At 41.1% G+C, this 24,847-nt stretch overlaps 1 pseudogene; it reads right to left on the bottom strand.

Moving 5' to 3' along the window:
- Positions 1 to 2,106: 2,106 nt before the first annotated feature.
- LOC147890099 (F-box only protein 6-like) lies at positions 2,107 to 2,758 on the bottom strand (annotated as a pseudogene).
- Positions 2,759 to 24,847: the final 22,089 nt, after the last annotated feature.

Here is a 24,847-nt window from a genome sequence, read left to right as displayed (position 1 = left end):
CTCTTCGTCGTGTCGGAGCTAGATGGATCCTCCTATCGGGGTCCTATTACAGATTGGGAGTTAGGAACCGAGCTTCCGGTTTGGATTGATCCCCAACTGGGGTGAAACATGAGTTGGGCGTAGCTCGAAGCACTGTCCTCAGGCACAGGCTCCTTGGACAAAATTCTTCCAGATTGCAAGTGCATGTATAAGACCTATAAAAGGGCACACTTTGGCTGAAACTTTAATTCTATATTTTTTTGGACTACCCCAGAGATATCTTGACGGGCGTGGGATAGAACTATGGCAACAATCGTAGGAATAGCGCTAAGGCGACGGTCGCAAGGATGGATAGTGCCACATGTCGGTGGGATAGCATGCAGGTGGTATCCCCATGGTCATGGGGTTGGGGCTAAGACTATGGGCAAAGGGATGATAAGGTCAGTGTAATAATGGTATGGCCATGGTCGTGGGGGACAGCAATATGGCAACGGTCACAGGGACAAGCTTAAGGCTCCGATCGGTAGGATATCTAGATCGGCGGGATACAGTATGGCAACAATCACAGGGTTGAGCTTAAGGCACCGATCGGCGGGTTACGAGTATGGCGACGTGGTCATGGGCATGAGCTCAAGAACACGGGTCAATGACTATCAGTCCAACGGGATACCTGATTCTGACACACATTAATTAGGTTGGTGGGTTAGACGGTAGTCAAAAGTTAGGTCGTGGGGATAAGGGCTAAGGCCAAGGGTCAACAAAAGTTGACTAGTGGGATAGTGCTATGGTGATGGCTATGGGGATAGCGCTAAGATGTCGACCTGTGGGGATAGGAATGCACTATGTCGCTAACTGATTTTTGACGATTCTTGACAATTTTGGAGTTTTTGTTCCAAGTTTTTTATGATGGAGGGATGCTAAACTACCTAGTCTACCTACTCAATACAAAAAACAAGAAAGAAAAACAACATTTGAGTGCGAAATGAGAGATTTCTTAGAGAGGTGACTGTCAACACTCAAAACCATTTCGATTTTCAGCATGATTCATCATTCTTGGCTGTTTTTTGTGAGTTTTGACACCATACACTCCTTAGCAATTTCAAAAACTACCTATCATTTCAAAACACTAACAAACCTCAATAACAAGCTTCCTATACTCAAAAATGCTTTTCAACATAAAATGATAGTTTTCCTTCTCTTTTCCATCCAACTCACACTTCCTTCCTCATTCCTCTCCTAAAACTCCACTAAGGTAGATTACAAAAGAAGGCAAATGCAATGCAAAAGCATACCTTGAACTCCCCTGTAGTAGTGCCAAAAATGTGTAGTCTCGACGGTGACTCAAATGTCGTGGGGATCTTGAAGGAATAACGATGGAGCCTCCACTCCAAGCTACTCCTTGTGAGAGCAATGCAAGGCACAATCCATCTGCATGTGTCACTCAAGCGGCTCCCAGATTGTTGCAACGTGTTTCCACAAGAGAAAGAGCGAAGGGGGTGAAGGGAGAAGAGAGGGGAGAAGGGAGGGAGAAGGAAAAGGAAAGAGGAGAGTGAAGGGGGATGGAGTGGCAAACACAAAGGCACTACAAAGGAGATAAGAGAGCACCCAAAGACACTCTTGAAGGGAAGAGGGAGCTTGTATTCCAAACTTGTGGATACAACAATGAAGACCAAAGTCAACCATTTGGTCTTTTATACAAGTCACCTTTTGAAGGGAGGGCCAACCCTTTTCCTTTTAGCACTCTCTCTTTCTTTACATTTATAAGGCTCTTGGGCCCGTAGGGTGCCAAGGCATCTTTGCTATCCGTTCAATCTCTCCACTCTTGTGTGTCGAAAATAGCACTTGTGTTAACCATATAAGAGTGCCAAATAGAGCTTGTGCTAGCCTCGTGCCCTTGAGTCCTATTAAACCATTTGAGGCTCAAATCCTAGAGTGGTGAGGCCGATCTTGAGTTATTTGTGGCAATTTGTAGCTCGAACCTATAACTGCTTGGGTTATTTGCGGCTCAAACCCCGTGTTGCCTGCATTGTACTCCTTCCATGGCTGCAACCGTTAAAGTAAAACATGAAGCCCAATCACCTCTAATCACTTATTACCCTACATTCTACGAACTATAACCTGTGGATGTTAACAAAGGGTCACCAAATTGTATGGAGATTTGCTGAGCAAGTATAAAGTTTTGTCACTAGAAACACTTCTAGTAGGACAGCAAGAATCCTTAGATATCTTAATAAATTGAGGCAACATCCCAAGTTTGCTCCATTGATTGCTATAAGAATCATAAACCTCGTACCATCCAGACTCTCAAACCACCACTACACAAAAGCCTTTTGATTGATCTATGAGTACCTAAACCATATCTTCATCAAAACGCATGCTTCCACCCTTTGGAGTGAGAGCACTACAAGGCCAAGCTAGAGGACTATACACAAAGAATGCATTATTGTCAAAATTCTTGAAACTTATAAGATCCCCCCTTGAGCTGAATGGTTGCATGCTATACTTGGGAGAAGTAAGAGGGAGTGGTAAATTATTCAAAGAAACACCACAGACTACAATTCCTTGCAAGTCTAGAGTGATGGCAAGGTACCATGGTCCATTGTTAGGAAACCTATAGCAGAGAGCAGAATATCCATTAGAACTAATGTAAGCCTTCTAGGCCTTACATACAGAGGGGAATCATAGCATGACATGTATGGGAAGGCTCCCTATAATTCTTTCGAGGAGTTCCAAAGGAAGCCTACTCCATAAGCCAAGCTTGATTCCGAAGCAATCCATGAGGATTTGGAAAGAAAGATTAAACAATGTCTCTTATGTTGAAAATTTGGAGCTCAATCACCACAATATCCAGAATGTGAAACCTCGCAGTTAGATCTTCGTTGAATTACTCACTCCCTCATAGATTCCAAACAAAGACATTTTGATCATGATCATTACTACATAATTGGTATGGCAAGGAAAAGGGAATACACGTGGCTCCTGAGTATACCAAGTTGGAAAAGCCACTGTGGAGTCAAATATATTTAATTTTAGGGTTTTAGCTTTGGAAATGGCCTATGGTGAAGCATCTATTTCAAAGTGCTAAGGGGTCTCTTGTAGACTATGTGTGGAGAAAACATCAAGAGAGGCAGTTTGGTTAGTATAGCAGATGAGCAATTTGGAGGATAGTTTGAAGTGGATGAGATGCGATGTGGAGAAAACTTCAAGGTCTTAGAAGATCTACACATAGAAATATGTTCCTTTTTTAAACATTTTCCTAGGGTAGACCCAAACAAGGTCAAGTACATGGCATGGTACTTAGTCATGATGCTTTAGGCATTTCCTAGAGTGTGCCAAAATAGGTTGCAATGCCGTGGCCTATTTAGGCATGCTCTAGGAATACCTAGAGCATGTCCAAGTACCATGCCATCTACTTTGTGCTCTCTAGACTCTCTATTGAAGTTCATGCTCCATGTGCTGTCTGGAACCCTACCCAAATAGGTAATTTACCATGCCATCTGCTTTGGAACCGCATCCTATTTTTGGCATGCTCCTGGAATTCCTTGAGCATATCCAAGAACCATCTCATGCATACCTTTTCTTCTTGGCTAACCAAATGTAACAATCTCACTTAAGAAAATTTAGAAGTCATCATCTCAAGTGGCTATGTGCAACGTTTGCACTCATTTGAATGTAGATTATAACAAAGAACTTGCAATTGTCTTTAAATGATTTTTTAAAGAACTTCATTGACAGCTTGTATTTCATTTTCTTGTTGAGATATTTAAAAACTTCCAATTTTCTTTGTAAAAATTATTTTCATCTTGTATGAATATTATTTGTTAAAACCTAATGATCGATTGATTTCTACTGTGGTGCAATCTTGCAGGTCGTGCCAAACAAGGTGTGAGAAAACGAGTAGATGAGGAGGTAAGAGAAAGGGAAGAGAGTCCTCTCCATAACATATCCATGTTCTAGAGGATACATTTGCACAAGAAGAAGGCCATATCCATGAAGGTGAGGATGCTTGAGGAGATGTTATGTATACCCCTCTAGATGATATGGATAGGCCACTTGGTCCTCATGAGGCATTCTTGTAGATTATCCCTTACATTGTCCTTCCAAAGATTCCACCTCCACTAGATGAAATTGTGCATGATTATAGATTGTACTTGGATAGGGGAGAGGATATTCTCCAAAGAACAAGAATACTTAGCTACTTTGAGTGTCCCCCTATTCCTTTATGCAGATTATCCCATATGCTAAAGTGTGGGGATTGAGAGATGATGTTTTTGGTTTGAAGGTTGCCTTCAAAAAAGAAGTTTATGTCCAGTAGAAAGGGGCGTTCATTGTGTCAGTGTGGACTTCTAGTAGAGATGAGAAATTTGTGACTGAAGAAAATATGAAGGAATAGGATCCCAAATGGAGATCCATAAATGAGGAATTTGAGAGAGACATCTCAGTGCATCCAGTTCTTCAAATGCTCTCCAATAGAATGTTTTATGAACTTGGGAAGGAAACCACCATATAGATGCATGGCAAGTTGTGATACAAAAGAGGTTCTCCCATACAAGATAGAAACATTAGAGAGTTCTTTGTACAATCATTGATCATACAAGGGTTAGCAAAATCACATTGCTTTCAAGCCTTCAAAGAATGAACTTGTGAGTAAATTTTGTCTTCCTTTCTTGTCCTTTGTCACTTGATTTGATTTGCACTATTGTCTTTTTATTGATTTGCTTTGCACTATTGTTTTAGCATGAACATGCATTGGTGGTCACATCTTTGAGAGATGAGCTATTGTTTGAACATTTGTTTTGCTAATTATGGAGACTAAATGAAGGATAGGAAGTTGTAATTACCATATGGAAAAAGTACACAAAGGGATGTGAGCCTTGGTGAACAATGTAAGTAATGTTTGGTTTCTTGTCTAGTTTCTTTGTTTTGGTTCTTCATAGAGTTCCTCTTTGAGAAGCTTGAATTGTTGTTACCAGGTTCAAATCACCTAGGCAATTAACAAGAAGGTTGAGCAAGCCAAACTCACTATGTCTGACGATGAGCTTTAGAAGTTGGAGGAGAAGGATCTTGGAGAGCTCGAAACTTGTTTACGGTGCTAGAATTGGAAAGGTGAACCACCATATTCTACATGTAAAATAAGTTACACATTTTTAGATCATCGTCCAATTCTGACAATTTTTCTTAAGATGCCTTACGTAATTGATCCAAATTGGAAGATGAGTGGAGGGCAATGTTGTCTCTTGCATGGGCTCTAGATAGCTTTGCTAATTTAGAGAAATTGAACATGCTGGCATTGTTTGATGCTCCCCTACAAACAAAGATTTTATGGCTATCATTATTAGAGGCAACCAAGGCAACTTAAGGCCTTGCTCATGATGATCACACCTACTGAGTGTGAGTTTTGAATGGTTCTTGATACTTCGTGGAGCAATATATCCTAGATGATATTTTTTCTTTTTGATTTTTTATTTCCTCTTTCTTGTTCAACTGGTTGAAAAGAGAGGGGTTGCTTGATGAAATTGATCAAAAGGCCCAACAGCTTCTACTGGATTTCTATGATATAATGGGTGGAGTTGTTGTTCCTCCCAAGTGTTACCTATTTGATTATTATGAGGAGGTGAAAATTGAGGCTAGAAGATACTTGTTCCCATTACAGAGTAGAGGAGAGAAGGGCGAGGATAAATTAGCCTCAAAGAAACTATGATTTGCTGCAGATGGCAACACGAAGACTCGTTTATCACTAATATGGTTACTAAGTACATCTTGACTATATCTAAGATGTATGTTCATGTATACATTTTATGACGTTCTTACATGTCTTTTGGGGTTGTGCTCAATGTGTAGTTACTTCAATCATTTGAAAGAAAAGAATCTTCTTCTTTCCATTCCTATTATGGCTAGGTAGCGGTGGGTGCTGTAAAGCAATGGGGACTCTTGCACTAGGGACTCTTCCTATTATGGCTAGGCAGTGGTGGGTGCCACAAAGCAATGGGGACTCTTGCATGTACCCCCTTCTCTTAGGAGTATGACAAAATGGGAGCTTGAGCATTATCCATGGTGGGTGGATATGGAGGAGGGTTAGGTGCTTGCTAGGGAGAAGGAGTTACACAAGAATATGAAGGTGACAATGAATAGTTATTTTACTGGGCTAACAAGTGAAACTAACATTGCAAATTGGCTTGTTCTCAAAAATGATACTTAAGGTATTAGCTTTGATTTCCTTGAATAGTACTACAACTAAGAAGTATAGCTTTTAGGTACTAGTGAGCAGGGTGGTGGAGAGGCCAATAAATGACGAAGCAAACGTCAGCATATAGGTTTGAATATAGTCAACTATACAATGATTTCTCAATTTGGTTTCATTGGTGGAAGGAAAATGATGAATTTGGGAAAAAATCTTTTATGTAATGCTAAACAAGGATACTAGGAGCTCTTGGATAAGGATGTGGCAAATGATACTATGCCAATGCAAGGTGTAAATTCAATATTTGCTTCAGTAATCCATTTTGGTTTATGGAAATAATTCTAGTCAAATTCTAAAATAGGTCAAAATCACAAGTAAACATGTGGTCAGAAGGGTCTCCAAGTTTGTGTACTTGAGGGAGCATACATACATCGATGTTCCAATTGTTGGAGAGATCGAGTGCATTGCTACAATGGCATATTTCATTGCCATTGGAAAAGATTTTGATGCGCAAAGAAAGAGTCCAATGTATGCAGCTATACATAAGCACATGTTTGTTGAGAGACCATGCTCGACATCATGTGATTACATGTGCATAGCACTAACACATATAGAGTGCTATAAAGGAAAGGGTTAGATGCCATAACCCTAACCCTAAATGGGTTTGTATATATTCTACATTTTCAACGAGTTTTCAACTAAATCTAGTGTACAGTTAGTCATTTGTGGTGTGCTCTCTAGCTGTGTCCTCTCTACTCATCTCCACTCTTCTCCTCTCCCTTCTTCATATTTTGTCATGGTTTAGAGCTCCCTTGCCTTCCAATGAGGCATTGCGATTTTTGAGGGAGTGAGAGTGATCGAGAGTTTGAGAGTTCTCTTGAGTGATTGTGAGTTCCTTCCCTTCAATTTCATAGAGAGAATTTTGTCCACTTTAAGAAGATTTATGTTCATTTGAAAGAAGAATTTCCGTGCATTCTTCTTCCTTTATGTGAGAAAGAGACACTTTGATTGTGTGTGTGAGAATCCTTTGATTTCTATTGTGTGAGACAGGTAGGGAGAGATTTATTTAGATGTAAGAAAGAGAGCTTGAGAATGCTTTTGAGAAAAGGAGAGACAGAGATTGTTATTTCTTCAACAAAGAGGCAAGCAAAAGTTCGTCTCACAGCATAGCAAGCAATAACCAACCCAAGCATCTACGCAAGCGGTGCCATCTATAGCAAATATCCGACTCTACACACTCCTTGAACAACGTTGCTACCTCTACATAGCCTCCTATGTTGTCTCCAACAACGAGAACTAAGGGTGCTACCCTACTACAACACAGCAAAGCGGCTTTGCAACTATCAACTACAGGCTCTACTACATCACGGGCTCCTTACCTCAACACGGGCAGTCTACTTTTGGTGACACCCCAAGATTTGCAGTAGCTTCTCCTTCATGCACACCAACTCCGCCACAACCATCTACAAAGCTCTCTCCAAAGACGGCCTGAAGCACATAGCTCCAACAACCTTCAGCCCTTGGCAGCCCGTATGCACCAGGCTCTTATAGCAAGCTACACCACCATCAACAAGCTAATACAGCGGCAACGCCTTCTCCATCGACTGCAATCTGAACTGCAAAAGGTGACTTCCACGATCCAAAAGCCTCTTCCAACCAATTATCTTGGCCACCTCAGAGCGTACCAGCCGCCTCCATTGCCATCCGCTTCCAAAGCAAAGGACTATTCCGCTACACAGCATTCCAATAGCTTGTAAAGCTTCCCTGGGCTCAAAGTGCTTTAATGACCTCGCCTTCTATCATGGCTTCTATGCACGATTGCCACCAGCCCTCCTTCTCAGTGCAGCAATCCACCGACGGCCTCACGTAGTCTCCAACAGCTCAAACGAGCAACTTCAAACTACAAACTCTGCACACATCTTGCCTTCAACGACAGACGCCATCAATTGCTTTGACAACAACAGATGCCATCAACGACAGGCGAACCGTGCAAGCGGTCGACTATCTAAGTGCTCCTACAAACACCTCCATGAGCGCATCTTTGCCATAGCCCATGCATGCTCCATTGCCTTCACAGACTCCACATCGTCACATCTCCATAGTTGGCCACCTACATACAGACTAAGGATAAGGTTATCTTTACCTTGGTCCAAAATCTGCCATGTGGAGGATAAGCACTTCCTGTGGTTAGGCACAACGAACCCTGGGTCTAGTCAATAGTCATCATTGTGACATGTGGCAATAGTACTACCACATCAACAATCTATCTATAAGTGCCACATCATCTGGCTCGACTACACATGTTAGTAGTCAAATTCAAAGGCCATATCATCTTATCTTGACACATCACCTCATCTACAAACCGTCATTTGACACGTGGTAGCCTTATAGAGCCTTCTCTGACATGTCACTTGGCCCGCTTGCCACATCATCTCTTATCTACCATGTGGCAACCACCTATTGCCATGTTAGCATTGACCTTGGTTAGGTCAACTTGACCTTGGGTTAGGTCAATCAGAGTGCCACCTCACCACTTTTCTACGTAGATGATTTGATTGTGATTGGAAGCAAGGATAGCTTCATCAAAAAGTTGAAACAAGACTTATTTGCAGAGTTTGACATGAAAGACCTTGGACTTAGGCACCATTGTCTTGGTATTGAGTTCTAGAGAGATTCAGACAGCACCTTCATGAGTTAGCAAAAATATGTTGACAGACTCCTGAAAGAAGTTTCATATGGCCAATTGCAAGATTGCAACCACTCCCATGGAACAGAGTTTGAAACTTACTAAAGATTCAAAAAAGCCTACAGTCAATGAAAGATACTACTGGTAGCTCATCGGATCTCTTATATATCTGACTATCACACGGCCAAATATTTGTTATGCAATAAGTTCACTAGCACAGTTTATGGAAAATCCAAAATAGTCTCACTGGAATGCAGCCAAAAGAGTCTTGAGATACATCAGAGGTACAAGAAAATTTGGGATAGAATACAGAGGAAGTCATCCAAGGTTGCATGGATACTATGACAGTGACTATACCGGAGATGCATTTTTCCTTGGTCAAGGTGCTATATCATGGCTGTCAAACGAATAGCCACTTGTTTCTTTGCCTTCAAACTGAGGCAGAATATAGAGCACTCACTACAGGTGCATGTGAGGCTATATGGCTTAGAAGGCTATTTTCAAAAACATTTTACTTTTATGAATCAAAGCCAACAACAATATACTATGATAATCAATCAACTCAAGCATTGGCCAAGAATCTAGTATATCACTCCAAGACATAGCACATTGATGTGAGAGAGCACTTCATTAGAGAAAGAGTATTACTTGGTGACATCACAGTGCAGCATTGTGATAGCAAAGTGAATGTTGCAAACATCTTTACCAAACTAGTCAGTAAAGAGATTTTCGAGAAGCACCAACAAGCTCTTGGTTTGATGCAGAGGAAGGACATTCCCATTAAAGGGCTGTGATGGAATGTAACACTCAGTCCTTCTTCAATTCCCTAGAATCATCATCTTGAGGGAAGGCCTACTTCATGATGTTGATCTTGAAGAAAGGTGTTGAGAGACCACGCTCAACATCATGTGATTACATGTGCATAGCACTAACACATATAGAGTGCTATAAAGTAAAGGGTTAAATGCCCTAACCCTAACCCTAAATGGCTTTGTATATATTCTACATTTTCAACTAAATCTACCGTATAGTTAGTCATTTGTGGTGTGCTCTCTAGTTGTGCCCTCTCTCCTCATCTCCACTCTTCTCCTCTCCCCTCTTCATATTTTGTCAATGTTAGATGCAAGACCAAAGGAAAGAGAGCACAAACTAAAGGGAAAACTTTTGTCATGGGTAGTTGTGCCCTCTCTCCTCATCTCCACTCTTCTCCTCTCCCCTCTTCATATTTTGTCAATGTTAGATGCAAGACCAAAGGAAAGAGAGCACAAACTAAAGGGAAAACTTTTGTCATGGGTAGATGACTTTATCTATTTGGATCTTCCCTTTGGTGGGGATCTTTCTCTTGTGCTGGCACATCCATGGTGGGACATGCTTACTGAGTACCATTATTTAGTATGGGATTTCATTATCTACATCAACCCTATCTGAAGTAGGATGGTTATTGATCATGGCCTCTATGGGAGGTGCTTTTAGTCAATGTTAACTATCCAATCTTTTTTCTAAGGTATTTAGTTTAGTGCAATGGGATTATGTATTTTTGGTTTAATATGACAAGAGAGTCAACTACTTTGGTGGAGCAATATTGCCACTTTTGTGAGTTGGAAGTCGTTAGACGTAGAGTTGTGGTTCACCATGGATTGTATGGGTACCATGAGTCTTCTAGCATTCGCATTGGGGTATGGTTGGCTTTCCTTGTTCATGTCTCTTTGTGCATGATTGAGAGACATCTTTAACACATTGTTCATTTGTATTTGTAGTGTTCCACTTCACTATTGTTCCTAGTTCATAGACATGGGATGCACACACACACATGTTGTCGACAATATGCAATACTCCCAAGCTCTCTGTATGAATCCTTCAGATGAGGTCATGTGCATTTCATTCTTGATGATTTTTTTGATGGAATGTAATTTTCAGTACTTCAACAATTCCCCAGAATCACCATCTTGAAGGAAGGCCTACTTCATGATGTTGATCTTGAGGGAAGGTGTTGAGGATTCATCTCAACCTCATAAGATGGTAATTCTTGGGAATCAAAGAAGGACTGAGCATTACATTCCATCACACCCCTTTAATGAGAATGTCCTTCCTTTGCATCAAACAAAGAGCTTGTTGGTGTTTCTTAAAAACCTCTTTTCCAAGTGGTTTGGTAAACATTTTTGCAACATTCTCTTTGTCGTCACAATGCAATGTGATGTCACCAAGTGATACTCTTTCTCTAATAAAGTGCTCTCTGACATCAATATGCTTTGTCCTGGAGTGATATACTGGACTCTTGACTAGTGTTTGAGCTCATTGATTATCATAGTATATTGTTGTTGACTTTGATTTGACTTTGATTCATTAAAGTAATTTGTTATCACTAGAATTAGTCCACACTTATGTAGATGAGACTGCCTCATGCTGAGGGCTTACTGTCAAGTATGCCTCGTGCTGAGGACTTACTACCAAATTTGCCTCATGCTCAGGGCTTTGTACCTCATGCTAAGGGCTTACCATCAAATATGTATGATCAGAAACTGCAGGCTGATCCATACTTACATGTGGAGAATCTGCATCCAATCTCTAAAGACCAATGAGGCTCGAATCTGCATCATAAACTAGTACATGTCCTGTGTCAATGAATGGCCAAAGTAGGTTCTCTTACAGATTCATTATTGGTGTATTATCAATGGTGTGATGTGAACAGCTCCATGTTAGAGGTAGTGCTTTGCCCAAGAGGCTTACCGGGCGAGAGTGTCTATCCATGAGAACATTGTGAAAGAGATGCCACTACACTAAATTGTCAAAACCAAGTCATGTTGAAGAACTGCAATGTGCCAAGGATGAAACTGTAAAGAATAAGGGAGAGAGATAGGAGACTCAAGTTCAGCTTTCTTCACAACACACAAAAGAGAGAGGACACAAGGTTGGAGGGTGAAGCCTTTCTTCACTTTTGCACACAACAACAATACAATAGAAGAGGGAAATACCCTATATGTCAAAACCTAGAATACGTGGTTCATATGTGAACCCAAACCAAACACATACGTGGTAGTCTAACTACACCACGAGTACAACTAACATAGGCGGTGACATAAATGATAGTCATCCAGGAGATATGTCGGGGATAGAGCTTGATATCTCAACACTCCCCCTCAAGCTCAAATCCATCTCACGCACACCAAGCAAGCTCCTAAATCTGCGAAGCTTCTCGGTACCCAATGCCTTCGTAAAAATATCAGCCACCTACTCCTCAGTGCTGACATAGACAAGATCAATCTCACCAGCTAGAACCTTCTCTCTCACAAAGTGATAATGCACCTCAATGTGCTTCGTTCTAGCATGATAAACTGGGTTATTAGCAAGCATGATGCTGCTAATGTTGTCACAATGAATGACAACTGCTGCATGAACTGACTGTCCCATATCTGCAAGTAGCTTCCGTAACCAAGCTACCTCACATGCAGCCATTGCTGCACCCCTGTACTCTGCCTCTGTGCTCGACAAGGCAACTGTTGGCTGCTTCTTGCTGCTCCAACTGATGGCACCACTCCCAAGGGAAAACATGAAACCACTAGTAGATCTCCTGTCTGAGACACTACCAGCCCAGTCAGCATCTGTGTATCCATGTACCTGTAATGCACACCCAGCTTCATAAAACAGTCCATAATGCAATGTGGACTTCACATACCGCAGTATGCGCCTAGCCGCATCCAAATGTGGCTTCCTCGGTGCCTGCATAAACTGACTCACCAGCCCCACAGCATAGCTCAAATCTGGTCTGGTTATAGTCATGTAAATCAAGCTACCTACTATGCGCCTGTACATAGTAATATCTTCAAGAAGCTCACCTGACTCTGCATTGAGCTTCACATTCTGCTCCAATGGAACAGAGATAGGCTTACAGCCTGTCATCCCATATTTGGACAGCATGTCCAAACCGTATTGCCTTTGCAACAGCCATATCCCACTCGGGGATCTAATAACCTCAATGCCCAAGAAGTAACGCAGCTCTCCCAAATCCTTCATCTCAAATTTCTGCTTCAACAGCAGCTTCACTTCATTAATGTCTGCATCACTATCACCTGTAATAATCAAGTCATCAACATAGATGACTATAAGCACAATCCCTCTGTTTGTCCTTTTCACATAAAGTGAAAAATCTGAATTGGAAATTTGAAATCCAATAGTGACAAGATATTGTCCTATCTTGTCTGACCATGCCCTCGGCGCCTGTTTTAAGCCATACAAGGCTTTGCGCAACCTGCATACAAAATCGGGGCGTGCTTTATCCTCATAACCTTCTGGCTGCATCATATAAACCTCTTCCTGCAAGTCACCATGCAAGAAGGCATTTTTCACATCCATCTGATGCAAAGACCATCCCTTTGCAGCAGCCATAGCAATTACTGCTCTCACGGTTGCCATCCTTGCAACTGGGCTGAAAGTTTCCTCATAGTCAATTCCATATGTCTGTGCAAAACCTTTGGCAACCAATCTTGCCTTGTACCTGCTAACAGACCCATCAGCATTGTGCTTTACTTTGTAAACCCACTTGCAGCCAATAGCCTTCTTATCATGAGGCAAAGGCATCAAATCCCAAGTGTGGTTTGCATCCAAGGCAGCCATCTCTTCATCCATAGCTGCTTCCCAATTTTTATGCCCTGCTGCATCCTCAAAACATGTGGGCTCTGGCTCCTCTAGAACCTTGACCATATAAGCATAGTGATGTGCTGTATATCCATCATATCTCAGCCTGTCAACTGGATACTTAATACGAGTGGACCTCCGTACAACTGGATCAGTTGCAGGCGTCTTTAAATCATGCCTGCTTTTCCTTGCACCAGGTGTAACAACAGAAGGAATCCCAAGCTCCTCATCAAGGCTCATTTCAGAGCCGCTTGACTCTCCATCAACATGAGAGCTACCAGCAGACACATCAAACACTGGAGTATGGTCCACTTTTTCTTTTCCCTTATGTGATACCTGCACAACACTATCAGGACTGCCATGTGACGATTCACTAGATCTCAATCTCCCTGTCCATGCATTAGATCCACTAGTAGAGGACTCTCTGGGTCCACTCAAGGCTTGAGATTGCTGCTCTGCATTTATTGCAGCATTCCCATTTCCTGCATCTGCATCTCCTACCATAACAGTTGGTGCATACCAGCTGCTCATTTCATCAAAAACAACATCTCTGCTCACTTGCATTTTGCGGGTGGAAGGGTTATAACAGCGATACCCTTTCTGGTGCTGAGCATATCCAATAAAGATGCATTTTTCTGCCTTTGGATCTAGCTTTGTTCTCTTCTCATCAGGAACATGAACATAAGCTATGCAACCAAATACCTTCAAGTGAGAAATATCTGGTTTTTGGCCTGTATACATTTCTTCAGGCGTCATGCCATGGACAGCTGCAGTGGGGGTTCTGTTCATAATATAAACAGCAGTTGCTACTGCTTCAGCCCAAAAATAATCAGGCATGTTTTTCTCATTTAGGATCGCCCGTCCTACTTCTGCAATATGCCTGTTCTTCCTTTCTGCAACCCCATTCTGCTGAGGGGTAGACCTGCATGAGTACTTCCTTTGAATTCCCTGTTCTTTCAGATATTCACAAAATTCTTCTGAAAAGTACTCTCCCCCTCCATCAGATCTTAGCACTTTAATATGCACACCTTTCTCTTTTTCAACCATGGCCTTAAAAGCCTTGAAATGGCTGAACACTTCACTTTTGTGCTTCATAAAATAAATCCACACCTTCCTAGTGTAGTCATCAATAAACGTCACATAATAATGGCATCCACCAATAGAAGCAGCTTTGGTTGTCCAAACATCTGAATGGATCACTTCCAAAGGTCTTCTGCTCACCTTAGCATTTTTAGGAAATGCATATCTGGCCTGCTTACCCATTTGGCATGCTTCACATACCTTTTGCATTCCCTCAACTCTGAATTTAGGCAAACCTGCAACAATGTTTTTCGTTTGCATAGATTTCAGCCTTTGTATATTCACGTGCCCAATGCGCTTGTGCCATATCTCAATATCTGCAATGACACCTCTACCATGCGCAAACATAGCAGCTTTCACCTCAGGCATATCAACATCCAAGGTGAACATTCTTCCATTTTTGTTGCCTTTCGCAACCAAGCGGCACTTATTTTTCAAGTCCTCAACAAAGCATCCATCAGGATTAAATCTAACCTGCAGACCTTGCTCAACCATCTGGCCTACTGAAACCAGGTTCTTAGTGATTTTTGGAACATGAAGTACATCTGCCAAGTACTTCGTTTTGCCATCCTGCATAGCCAATGGCACTTTACCAACCTGCGTAATTGGGTGCGCAGTATCATCACCTGTTTCAACATAACCTGGCTTATCCAAATTTCTGACATCATGAAACCACTCACCATGACTGGTCATGTGGTTAGAGGCACCTGAATCAACATACCAAACATCATTGCAAGCTGCAGCATCTCCTGACATGGAGTTAACCATATGCTGCATCACAAAAAGGTGCTCATTTCTGTCGTCACCATGCCCACTTGATGATGCATAGTTGCTTTGCTGCAACTTTCCACTTTTGATGTCATTCTGCTTTTTATAGCATGTATTCTCCTTGTGTCCAGGCTTTCCACAATAATAGCATTCTATGCTGCTATTTACTTGCTGGTTCCTTTGCCATGAACCACGGCCTCTTTGGCTCCCCCTGCCTCTAGAACTACCACGTCCTCCTCCATAGGACTGGTTTTCTTGTTGTTGCTGTTGGTTCTGATTTCCTGCACGGCCACCAGAACGGCCTCTTCCTCTACCTCTGCCTCTACTTGTATTCGAGTAGAAAGCAGTCTCTTGAGAAGTTGAGGTGGCTGAACCACCATTCCTTTGCTCTTCACTCAGCAAGAGAGCAATAAGTTCCTGAAAATCAGGAAATGTTTCACGGACTCCAATGGATGTCCGAAATTGTGCATAATCTTTCCCAAGACCATTCAAGGTCACGGACACTAAGTCCTCATCATCAACAGGTGCTCCAATGGAGGCAAGAGAATCTGCAAGGCCTTTCACCTTCAAGGAATACTCATTTATATTCATATTTTTCCTTTGCACATTGTGCAACTCCTGCTTTAGCTGCATCTTTCGTGCTTTGGTATTTGTGCTATACAGCTTCACCAATGTATCCCATGCCTCCTTAGGCGTCTCTAGATCCTGTATATGCACAATCATAGAATCTGAAATGCTAACGGACAGCCAATACAGGCATTTTCTGGCTTTTTCATGCCATTCTTTAAAGGCCTTCAATTCAGCAGGAGTGGGAGCAGCACCCAAAACTGGTTCTGCAGTTTCACCACTGATGTAATCCCAAACTCCCTTTCCCATAAAGAAGTTTGTCATCCTGAACTTCCATGCTTGGAAGTTGTTCTTGTCAAGCTTCTCACTGACAATGGTAGACAGATTCTCAGACATTTTACAAATCACGAAATGCAACAGCAACCTGTAAACACAGCAAATGCCTCAGAAGGGCAAATAGCAAAACTTCTGCAAAGAGCCTCACAGGGGCAGATCTGCAACACTGACGAAAGTGGTATTTCACCACACAGTCACTTCCTCGTGACGATTTTGCATCAACAGGCAACAGGCATGAATCTGCAACTCCCAATATCTCTGCACATAGGCATACGATGCAATTTCTGTGGCACCTTTCCACCGACTAGCTGCGCGGTGGTCGCACAGCAAAAACAGGGCCTTTTTCTGAGTGCCTGCGAAGAACTTCCGCCTTCAAAACGGGCCCCGAAACGGCCTCAAATCAGAAAAATAAAGTCACCAAGGGCTTTGCCCTTACCCGCAGCATATACTGTGCTCTCGCCGCACCGCGAAGGGCCTCTCAATCTGAAGCAGTGCACTCCTGCACTTCTGGCTGTGCTACCTACAGAGATTTGCTCCCAAACTCGAAATAGGAAAGCTACACTGGTCCTCTTACCAGGACACCACAAACTTGGCTAGCTTTCTTGAGCTCCTTACCATGAACAAGGCTCTGATACCATGTAAAGAATAAGGGAGAGAGATAGGAGACTCAAGTTCAGCTTTCTTCACAACACACAAAAGAGAGAGGACACAAGGTTGGAGGGTGAAGCCTTTCTTCACTTTTGCACACAACAACAATACAATAGAAGAGGGAAATACCCTATATGTCAAAACCTAGAATACGTGGTTCATATGTGAACCCAAACCAAACACATACGTGGTAGTCTAACTACACCACGAGTACAACTAACATAGGCGGTGACATAAATGATAGTCATCCAGGAGATATGTCGGGGATAGAGCTTGATATCTCAACAGAAACCTATAACATAATGGTGACAATGTAAGCAAGACATATATGGGTGTGTGGGTTTGGCTAGGCATGTGAGGGCCAACCAATGAAATGTGGGCAAATGTGTAGTTGGGAATAGGGACCCCAATCCTCTTTTGTATAAGTTGAGTCAAAAAATTCAACTGTGATAGAGAACAAAGTCTAACATTGTAGTTGGATTAGGCTCTCTCTCAATTTCCCACATTTGAACACGTCTCTCTCTCTCTCTCTCTCTTCTATGTTTTAACATCCCTTACATAATGACAAAAATTGTTCAAATTGTCAACCAAAATCATAGATTCTAGACACTCCAAGCTACAGTAAATCTCTTTACATCTACTTGTCATGTGGCTTAGGTGTGTTCTTCTTCTTTGAAACCTCTTATATTATTAATCTCTTTCTCAATGCAGTTGTTTACATTTACCAAATGGACCTCTTTGCATACATTTTTCTTCCATGCCTGATAATTTTATCATACTTTGTCTTAATAAAGTTGTGTATCAATCATTAATACACAGCTATGTTGCCAATTACATTAGTGGGAAGAGTGAGAGTGTCGAAAGGTTACTAAACCAAGATTACATCATGGAGAAAGAATTTGCTTAAATCTTTACTGAGAACTTTGGCCTTGAATCAAGATCCTACTCCACAAACCACAATAAGCGATGACTTACTTTTACTACTCCCAAGTCGTACTTTGAAGTTTGCTTGAAATTATTTTAGGGGATAGGTGGTTGGCCTTGAACTTATTTTGGAGAATAGGTGGTTGGTGGCCTTCGAATTTATGCAAAGAATTTGAAAGTAAGAAGTATTGCCATTTATGCATTAGAAACAATGGCTTGCAAGCACCCTGTATAAGAATTTTTACTCTTAATTGACATCATATGCCACCACTAATGATAATTTATGAGTGACTCAACACTTCTACAAAAGTGTGTTTTATGTTTTGAATGAACTTTATTAGAAATATAAATTGTACAAAGCTTTGCAAAAGACATTATTTTCATGTGAATTTGCCATTAATCTAAAAATTGGAATATAGATAGTGGAAAGCTTCATAGACAAGTGTTTCCCATGTGACCTTGCCATTAATGAAGTATTTCAAACCTTGAACATGATATAAAACATTATGACATGTAGATATTTCTTTGTAGTTTAAATTTTTATCAATGTGTGAGGAGTTTCCTAGTTTTCTCTTTAGACAAGTTAAGCTTAATTACTCCAAATTCATACTTTTGATGTGACATACATCATTGCAACTATGGATTTGTAGAACATCCACAATAATAAAGGATGAGGGAGGGAATAAATAAACTTATTGAAGAAAAGTATAAGGTGTTAAAGTAATGTTACAAGATTATGTACAAAGCACATAACTATATCTATTGATAAAACCAGTACATTATGACTTTGCTTTATGGATTAATATTGAATCCTTAGCTACTAGTAAGGTTTCCAAATGTTCTACCACTTGATGGGCTACAAGGTTCTTGAGCTTGCTAGGCATATAAGGGATCATGCTATGTTTGACGCCCATTTTCTAAAATCAAGCCTCCACTTACTATTTTTTAGTAGGCAGCCTAGGGGGAAGTTTTTGTTTCTTGAGCTCTCCTTGAGCCAAGTTTCCTAATTATAGACCCTTGATTTAACTTTGATCTATAGGCTTACAACACTCCTTGTAAAATTGACTCAAAATCAAAAGCTTTTGAGAGGAAAACCGTAGATAGTATTTTTAGGCTTTTGTATGCTTTCTTGCAATACAAATATGACCATTGACATTTTGGTAATACATCAGTCTCTTATATATTACAAGACCCATTCTTGATGCTAATATTCTCGATGCATGAGGAAGGGCCCATTGTAAGAAAATAATACAACGTCTGTGCTCAACAGATAACAGGATCTCATACGCAAGAGAGAAAACAAGATAGTATGGAGAATCAAAAATTTGATTACTGTAGAACTGATACAATAGATGGCACTGCCTCCCAGTCGTGCGCTCCTGTGAAAGAAGCTTTGATGGCATGCTAGAAACAATAGAAGATGGAGGCTGAATGCTAAGGAATCAAGGTTGCTGTAGCCAGTGATGAAATGGGCTTCACGGGCTTGCTCTTATATAGGCACCAGTCATAGTCGGTTAGGCTCAATTGGGTGGCCGACCCAGTCCACCCAAAACGATCGACTAGGGATCGGTCCTGAAATAGGCCACCGACCATACGATAGAACCAGTGCGCAAAATAGAGCCACTAACCTACGGCCTACGTTGGCCCACAGCCATTCGGGATCATCTGAGGCTCCAAACGGGCCCGTAACCTGAGAGTGGGCTGCCTCGAAAAATGCTCCGTCTACCTCAGTGCGGTTAGTCAAGGGATGCCTTCCCACACTTGCATGTAGCCTAGTTGGCAGTGTGCCAACTCTATCTGAAGCCGTCCAGCCATCAAGCCACACATGGCCCCCATCTGGTGTCCAAACCAGGACCGACCGGATAACCGAGCTACTCAAATGCCTTCTCCTCATATGGGGGGCTTATAAGTAGAGTTAGCTGGTTACCACGTAGTTACATGAGAGTGGAGCATTGATATCTAACACCCCCCCTCAATGTCCACCCGCAAGTGAACTTACTTTTTCGGCCCAATGCGATGAAGATGCCTCTCTAGCAAGTCTCTTCCAAGATCCTTCGTGAAGATGTCCACAGCATTCTCTGTAGTCGAACAGTACACCAAGTTGACCTCTCCATCCATGATGAGTTCGCGTACAAAGTGATATTGAATCTCAATGTGTTTTGTGCGAGCGTGGAACACTAGGTTCTTTGCAATCGCCATGCAACTCTGATTGTCACATGATAACTGCGTAGGCTTATTCTGCACTGCACCCATGTCCCCCAAAATCCTCCTCAACCACATTGCCTCGCAAGAAGCAAAGCATGCATATTTGTACTCGGCCTCAGTAAAAGAAAGAGCAACTGTGGGTTGCTTCTTGCTGACCCATGACACAACTGCAGATCCAAGTGAGAAACAGTGTCCTATCACTGATCTCCTACTGTCCACGTCTCTTGCCCAATCCGAGTCACAGAATCCGGTCAAGATGTTGCCCTTGGTATAGGTGATGCCATAATCAAGTGTGCCTTTGATGTATTTCAGCACCCGCATCCTTGCCCTCCAATGGTTCTCCCGGGGCTTATTGGAAAACGTGCTAAGTACACTAGTTGCAAAGCTGATGTCCGGTCATGTGTTGCATAAGTAGATCAAGCTGCCCACAAGCCTTCTGTACTACTTCGCTTCATCCACCAGTGGTGATGAATCCTCGTTTGAGAGCTTCGCATCAACCTCCATAGGGGTACCAACTGTTTTGCACTCAGCCATGCCAAATGCCTTCAGTATCTCTTCAGCATACTTTCGTTGTGAGATGATCTGTTTTGGCTCCTGCCAAACTTCAATCCCCAAACAAAAATGCATGAGTCCGAGGTCTGTCATTTCAAACTCTCTTCCTAGCAAATGCTTCGTCTGTGAGATCTTCTCTTCATGGTTCCCTGTTATGACAAGGTCGTCCACATAAAGAACCATGATCATACACTTGCCTCCTTCTCTGAAGATATATAAATTTGCATTAGATGGGCTCCTCCTGAATCCATTTTGTAGAAAGTAGGCATCAATTCGCTGGTACCACACTCGTGGGGCCTGTTTCAGCCCATAAAGTGCCTTCTTCAGTTTGCAGACTTTACCTTCTGAACCAAGGATCTCAAACCTGGTGGTTGTTCCACGTATACCTCCTCCTTGAGATCTCCATTCAGAAAGGCAGATTTCACATCCATCTGAAACACAGGCCAACTTCCCTGGGCAGCTAAAGCCAAAACACTGCGAATTGTGGTTAGTTGAGCTGTGGGAGCACCATCTGGTGTCCAAACCAGGACCTACCGGATAACCGAGCTACTCAAATGCCTTCTCCTCATATGGGGGGCTTACAAGTAGAGTTAGCTGGTTCCCGCGTAGTTACATGAGAGTGGAGCATTGATATCTAGCACCCATTCCCTCATATTATAACTATTTGGGGAAGGAAGCATGCCACCTCCTCGCCCACAAATGCGTGGTTATACTAATTATATTATTTATTATCATACAAATGTTTTTCATTTCTTGTTCTCTATTGTCTTTTGTTTTTACATATTCTAAATTCTTTTTCTTTTGTGTCTTGAGGTATTCATGGGAAGCCAACGCGATCATTTTGTAAACACATGCCTTGTTTGGTCCAGCTTGCTATCACATACTTAGCTCATAGGCAGGTATTTTCTTCAAGCAAGAGAATGTTTGATCAATTTATAATTTTGATAAGGCATAGACTAGCTACGTTATTTCAATTGATCTTTCTTTATTCTAAATGCAATTAACTACTAGACTCGCATCTTGGGATACGTGCATGGGACATACATTTAGTATCATGAGGGCACAAAAGATTATTGAGAAATGACACCTAGCTGTAAGCACGGAATTCGACAAGAAGAAATGAAAACCCATCAAGAGTAGCCTAGATTTCTCTAGATATAATGCTAAGTGATTGAAATTATGATTGCTCACAAAGCATTAAGAGGTTGCAACTCTGTGCATCATGTGGAAAATGCAAGCTTTGAAATAGAAATCTAATATTCTATGATAATCAAACTTAGTTCCTCCTTATTGCTTCTTAAAGGTCTTGCTACACATACACATTGAGAAATCTCATGGAGAGCTAATAGCATGTATGATTTGCAAGGAATGTATATCACACCCATTTTACAAGCTATACTCTGGTCCTTTTGAGGCTGAGTACATACAATCCATTCTTCGTGAAAATGTCTTCCCACATTCATATGTTGTCAGTATTGGATGTGAGTCTAAATATAACAAGAGTGATGCGGTCATTGGCAGTAGGGCAATTGACATCAAGGTCTAATCCTTTAATCTATTGGAATCAAAAGAGCAATTTTGCCAATATATTGAAGATTTCTTGTCTGGCACTAGAGACATCCTATCTTTAATCCTTTCTCAAACTTGCTAAATGTTTAAACCAAGAAGTGGCCTGATGGAGGAAAACATGCCAATTCGACAAGTCAGGATCTTTCATATCCACATCGAATTTGCAAGTGTGCATTTTGCCTACTATTTCCATTTCTTTTTATTTTTCTTTTCATCTAATCCTCCATTCTACTTTCACTTCTCTTTTCTTTAAGAAATAATGCACCCAGCTCCCTTCTTTTTTTGTATTTCTAATCCTTATCATGCTCATCAAAAAGGTAACTGAGATATCTTGCTAACCCTCCCTTTATATATATATATATATATATATATACATACCCTATTTTTTGTATGTGACAACAACCATCATACGAGGGGTAAAAAATAGGAGGGAACTTAAGGAGGCCCCGGTCAAGCTCAATCCTCTCATGTAAAAGCAAAGTCATCTTTATATATGTAATTGTTAATATCCAACTAGTCAAGCTTTTTTTTCCATATATATGTTAGAGTTTCCAAAATTCTTGAAAAAATCCATGTTTTCACATGTATCCTATTTTAATAAAAAACATATAGCTGTATTGCAACTTAGCTATATTAAAGCCTCAAAATTGGGCCCTCTTAGGAAAAAGATTCTACTTCTACTCCCCTATCAAAAGTGCAGATAGATTAGAACTGTAAACAAAAGTTTCTGTTAGGCTCCAAAACAAGCAGCTTTGCAAAGCTATAGGATCACAGCTGACATGTCTTTAGCATACATCAAAACACTGGGAAAAGTGGCCAAACTTAATTGCATCAATCAAGTAAAAACAATAGTTAGGATTGTTGTCTTTATCTTGTAACCGCAGGCTTCACAGCTTAGCCACACGGTTGTTATCCCTGTCAAACCCAACAATTTAGTTAAGCAAAAAAAATTTTCATATGGGCATCTCTAATTGTCAAAGTGTCGATTCTCAAAGGGTGAATGAATCCTTCCAACAAGGTAATGCACAAATAGTGTATGATCCCATCCCCATTTTTGGTACAAACTATATTTATCATGCAAATCCATGTATGGGAGCATGAAGTTAGAAATAATTACTAGGTTATCCCCCCTCTACTATATGAAAATATGTTATCTATCTCTGATGCTGAGATTTTTCAGAGAAAGTCCAGGTTAGTAGTCAACATGTAAGCATAGATATATGTCATCATCAAATCACTTTCCACTATGGTAAGCATTTTAGACTTTCGAGTTCCAACTTTTTTTTCTAAAATTCCAAGGAAAAGTATCCTGTATAAAAGGCTAGAGCAAGGAGCTAAGTCGAGCTTAGAACTATAGGGAAGATTTAGGTTAGACTCCGGTTTGTATACTAGATCAAAATCATGACCAACAAACTGAAATTTTCAATAGAGATACAACAAACACTAGAGCACTATAAGCTAGGGAGTCTGAGAATAAGAAACGGAAGCTTTTTTAATGAGCCAAGAGGCTTTTTAATAACTCATCTCAAGAGCTTTAAGGGGCTGAATGGTATCTGAGCAAAGGAGCCATGGGTCGAGCCCATAGCTTGAGATTCGGAGTCGATAGAAATTGTAAGTACTCAACACTTAGTACGTTGCATGCAAGATACCAAACCATAAATAATCATCAATAGAAACTCAACCAAGTCATATTTATTAGAATCACCACAAGCTTCAATCTCATCAAAGATATAATCGAAGAATTATCAGAAGACAACCAAAAACACACAACTATATTTCCATGAATCAACTTGCTCATGCCAACAACCGGCCTTGTTGCAGTTCTTACAATGGATTCAACTCTACTAAGGACCCTACGACTATGATGACAGCTGCTCTAAATCTAATGCTAGAGAGTTGAGTCTATGTTCAAAGCTCACGACTCGACGATAGGCACACAAACTTGGACAAAATGACCGACTTGATGTCTCCATGTGCCATATATTCTGACAGAACGCCGCCTCAACGGAGCTTCTTGACTACCAAAGAGAAACCACTAGATGGTTGAGATCTACATTGAAGCACATTGCCAATAGGTCCATCAACTCACCGCCATGCAACTCCACATGGTTCACTTAACCATTCCAATGCTCTAGAAAGTACCAGCCGACCCAATCACATGTGAGCCCAAAATCACACGTCTATCTCTTGGAAACACCCATGAGCCCTTCAGCTAACATTCCCCCCCAGAAGTTGAATTGGGATGCTCATAAAAAAGAAACGACTATAGAAACCACTACATCAACTAGATATTGAAAATTTGTCCACAAAGGACCAAAAAACTTTTGAACCAAAACATCATAATTTTATTTGAACAGACTAATTCATGATCTGGCTCACCACGAAGTGCCAAGATCATCTCAAAAACTATGTGTTTACAAAAAACCTCAAATGAAATTGTTCACATTTACCAAATGAACCTCTCTCAAACCTCTAGGCATCCACATGAATATATAAAATTCCATGGTCAATAAGTTTATCATGCTATGTCGTTATAAAAGAAGTTGTGTATGATCATTAATTACATTGAAACGCCCACTGTTACTTACCATTAATAACATCATTGATTTTTAATGAGACAATTCCAAATTGCCAATTATTTTATTAGGAACAGTGAGAGCGTTGAAACCCTTTAAGCCAAGATGGCATCATGAAAAAATAGATTATGCAAATCTTTTATG

Source organism: Dipteris shenzhenensis, chromosome 19 (genome assembly GCF_047967505.1).
Source record: "Dipteris shenzhenensis isolate YYH24624 ecotype China chromosome 19, Dip_SZ_1.0, whole genome shotgun sequence".
Lineage (NCBI taxonomy): Eukaryota > Viridiplantae > Streptophyta > Polypodiopsida > Gleicheniales > Dipteridaceae > Dipteris > Dipteris shenzhenensis.
Note: the sequence above shows the minus strand (reverse complement) of the source record. Positions and strands in the feature narration are given on the sequence as shown.